General features: G+C 40.4%; 1 long non-coding RNA gene across 1 annotated transcript; it reads right to left on the bottom strand.

Moving 5' to 3' along the window:
- Positions 1-575: 575 nt before the first annotated feature.
- LOC137189621 (uncharacterized) lies at positions 576-1,097 on the bottom strand. Its single transcript, XR_010929678.1, has 3 exons — positions 972-1,097; positions 795-871; positions 576-675 (listed from the first exon to the last, which is right to left on the bottom strand). It is a non-coding gene; the product is annotated as an uncharacterized lncRNA (long non-coding RNA).
- Between the last annotated feature and the right edge of the window lie 3,233 nt (positions 1,098-4,330).

Genomic DNA, 4,330 nt, shown 5'->3' with positions numbered 1-4,330 from the left:
GATCAACAGTGTTGTGTGTAATATTAAATTGATTTGAGTTCAGTGGTGCATAGTTTTTTCTTTTTGTTTGTTTTTTTTATTTTATTTACAATGTGCAGCAGGACACACTGGGTACCAATATTCCTTCTCTGTTGGAGGCTGCCCCACACAGACCCAGTGGAACCATCTACCACATGACATGCATTCAATCTGAAAAATAAAAAACTTTAGGATCACAAAGTGAAAATAAATTCAACATTATGGAGCAGAGCAGTCAACATGGGTCTGTCCCGTCATTTCTGGGCTTTCTCCTTACAGAAATGGCAGAGATCCTTTATTACATCTGTCACAAATATAGTTATTGAACTGTCTGTATACTTAGTTATGGATTAATACAACCATCACATTCATACCTGACTCAGAAATCAGCGTTTGGGCCATTTCCTTTCTCATTCGGTTGACTGCCTCCATGTCAACTGGAAAGTCAGCCTCCTGTCCCTTTTTAATATATGTTCTGCCATCTTGAAAACAAATTGGAGTAAATTGTCTCATCGAAAGAGATGGATTAACTGACAAACTGGGAAACTTACTTTACACACCAGCACCCCACATGATGTTGTGTCTTGCTGGTGGAGGTGGGAAATTGTGTCACATGACCACCTGGAGACGCTGATGTTCCTCCTTCTGATGAAGGCCCTACATTATGAAGATAGAGGGATGAAAGTATGAGATGCTGCTTTGCTGGCTATGTGAAAAAGTCTGCCACACCAGAGATAATAGGTGTACCAAAGAGGGATCATCCAAGATTTGCTTACCTTGTCATTTCATTACATTTCTGCACCTGGGCACTGGTGGCACCAAAAAGGGCCTTTCGTTCCTTGGGGTATATAGCCTGTTAAAAATACACAGATGGACTCCTAAATGTGCATGAAACATGAAGAGTATATGTGTGCTAAAGATGGGCATACAAACTTGGACAAAAGTTCACTTACCACCACAGTCCAGTGTCTGTCTTTGCAAACTGCTCCAATTAATGCATCATACTTTGCAGCATCCAGCTACAAAAAGTCCAGTTGTTAAAATGGACTTAACATTCTGAATAAGACATTGTTACATTGTTAGGATTAGAATAATGATGCTCCCCTTTCTCAGCCCCCAAGACCTGCAAAGAGTTCACTTTGTTATTAATAGGCTAATCTGTTTCAACAAACTTTTAATAGCCTGCTTAGTGCTAGATACATACCTCACTCTCCAGTTCCCTTCCAGGGGCAAGGCTCTGGAGATCGGATATGAACAACTTCTAGGGTCCAACCTTTGCCCACAGTATCTCCCCCTTTCCCCAGAAGTCAGGCAGTGGAAAGGAAAAAGTATTTTAAAAAGGGTACAGAGAGAGGAATGCTAATGGAATACAATACATTATGTTAAATGTTGTATAGGTTTTACATATACATACATTTGCTTTGGTCAGGGTGTGTCATACTAGATGTCTGTTCACTGTGGCAGCTGGTAGTGGCCGGAGAGATGGGAGAGTGTGTTTATTGGAGGGGTGCTTGTACAGGACAGTGTGGCAGAGGAGGCTGGAGAGTATAATGGAGGGGTGCTGGCAGCATCAGGGTGATTGAATTTGTGGACTGCTGATGGACCAGAGGCGTTGTGACCTGTTGTGCTGTGGTGTGGGGCCAGAGGAGAGGGCCCCTCAATTCTTCTGAGCTTAGCCTGAACCCTCTCCTCTGGCTCAATGAAATGTGTTAAATGGTTGATGTTTGCCGTCGTCTAAGTATTGTCTGTTGTAGATCGTAGTATGGCCCTTTTGTCCTGTAGCTCCATTTTCTTGCGTTTGTCTGCACCTGCTGATACACGCCATGTTTTTTTAAGGCCTCACAGACAACTTCCTCCCTCACTAGTGTCTCCACTTTATCATCCGTTATCTACAAGGGCAAAAACAAAAGTGCATTAGTATAAAAAGGCATTACATTTCAATGATTGCCATATCCAAACATTGCAAACATTACTTTGACCCTCTTACCTCACACTCACTTGGTACCTCAGAGGGGTATCTGGCCTCCCTACGAAACATTAATAATATGGATTATATTGTGTTGTCAGGTGTTTTTTTTGTTCTCAGTCCAAACATGGCTGCTGCCAGATTTTGGTCCCATGTATTACGATTGTCCCTGGGCAGCTTGCCAAGAGATCTAAAATATTCAGTTACATGTGAGTAGAAAATTAACTTCATATATTCATAATTAACTGTGTAACTTAACATTGTGATATGTTGTGGTATTTAGTGTTTTAAGATTAACTTACCGTTGAATTGTGCTATTAAGTTTTTCAACAAGTCCATTTGTTTGCGTGTGATAAGGTGAGCAAAAGCTCCTCTTGACACCCGGCTTTTCACAGAGGCGAGTGTTAAACTTCCACAGTGCCAAAGATAATACAAGTCAGCATGGATAAACAATTCTAAGGTATGGTAAATACTTGATTTTAACCTCACCTTATTTTTAAATTCTGTTCCCTGATCTGTAAGCAGTCTTTGAGGAGCTCCAAATTTGTATACAATATCAAGAATACAATGGGTTTGCTCTTAAGAGGATACGCCTCTGCCCACTTCATAAAGTAGTCAACCATTACACATTTGTATTGGTTACCACTCGCAGTGACAGTGAGCTTGAGAAGATCCATTCCCACTAGCTCAAACGGCTCAGATACCCGAAAGATATGAATGAGTATTAGCTATACTGTACTGGAAGGTTAGTTAGAGCACCTAGTCACACAAATAAGCTCACCTCTATTGGGTTGTATTGCGATTTTTCCTTCAGGCTGGCCCACTTGGACTGACATGCTGGGCATTGACTGATCTGGAAAATGAGTGGACACAGAGTAGGCCAAAATCTATCAAAGGTCAAGTCTGTCTTTACAAGTATCATTGGTATCTAGAGAGGAAATACCACATGTCCTCACATCACAGTGGTTGTTTCCCCTTTGTGGCCACAATATTGTGTCTGAATTATAGATGCTGATCATCAATTTAATAAATAGAAATCATTTAAAGTAAGTTTTATTTGGTTAATGAGAAAATTAGGGGTATATAAGTATATTCACTTACCCATTTCTGGATGTCTGCCTTCGTGCCAGGCCAATAGTATCTACTTATAATTGCATGATGGGTTTTATCAACCCCACAGTGTGCCCCAACATTGCTGCAGTGGAAATCCTGGAATATTTTGTCTGCCTCCTCTGCTGACAGCACAACCTTGGCTAAGTGCTCTTCATGATTGTGCTTCCTCCTACAAATGTAGAAGAGTTCTCCATCTGGAGATGGTATAGCTCCTGAATTAACTGAGCACCTCACTGATTAACAAAGGTTTGTGGATTTATGGAATTATTTACCTTTTTTAAAGGACAAATTTGCTGCTCTCCTTTTAATGATGTACCTTTCCATCTTGTTGGATCCCTTGGGGATTGTTTATGGACTTTGAAGTCCATGAGCTCCTTAATAACGTTTGGGTCCATTGACGCACTCGTTGAATATTCAGTTGCTCATAATCATGGCTCCAAAATTTCTACTAGAATTGTGGGTAATCGCATAATTGGATGAAAATTACGGACCACTTGCAGCTGCACTCTTGCAGTTTACCCAGCTGTGTGTTATTGGGCCAAGTCACATTTCCCCTCAGGGACAATAAATATATTTTACCTTAAAACACATTAAAGGGCTGAGCTGAAGGTAGTGTGGCCATTGTTAATCTGTTAAATTTCTTAAATAGTGTATTAGTTAACATTAGGAACGTGCAGAGAGCAAAGTATTTTTATTTGTATTCATTGAGGCAGCAAAATGGTTAGCATGTGTATTTATATTTGTATAAAAGTGTAAATAGGCATAAAAATCATGTGTTTTGTTTTTATTACATTTTTAATTTTAGGATATTAAAATGTTAAAATAAGTGTTCTCCAATAAACTAACTTGCAAAGAAGAATCCCATGCCAGGTCTCAAACACACATCACCCAGACTACCAGCATCTGCATTACCAACTGAGCTAAACCCCAGGTCTGCCTTTTTCACGTAGACAGAGCTAAAACTATTCATACATCCATAACACAGAGGCAGCACAGTGTGTGAGGTTTAGAAAAGAATTTCAAAGGCAATTATTGCTTTGCACTTTTCATTTATTGCTATTTTTTACAACCTAACTTTGGAGACAAGGGAAGGGGCTCAACAGGTTGAGTCCCTTGAGAGCACTTCGTGCATGTCCGTAGCTCAGCTTTATCTCTGGGGAGAACCCCCAACTCCGGAAGTGATGTCCAAATAAGGAAATGTGCATCATTCAGCAGGTAGCCATGACTCTCCTC

Source organism: Thunnus thynnus, chromosome 1 (genome assembly GCF_963924715.1).
Source record: "Thunnus thynnus chromosome 1, fThuThy2.1, whole genome shotgun sequence".
Classification (NCBI taxonomy): domain Eukaryota; kingdom Metazoa; phylum Chordata; class Actinopteri; order Scombriformes; family Scombridae; genus Thunnus; species Thunnus thynnus.
The sequence above is the reverse complement of the archived record's forward strand: the minus strand, read 5'-3'. Positions and strand labels throughout refer to the sequence as shown.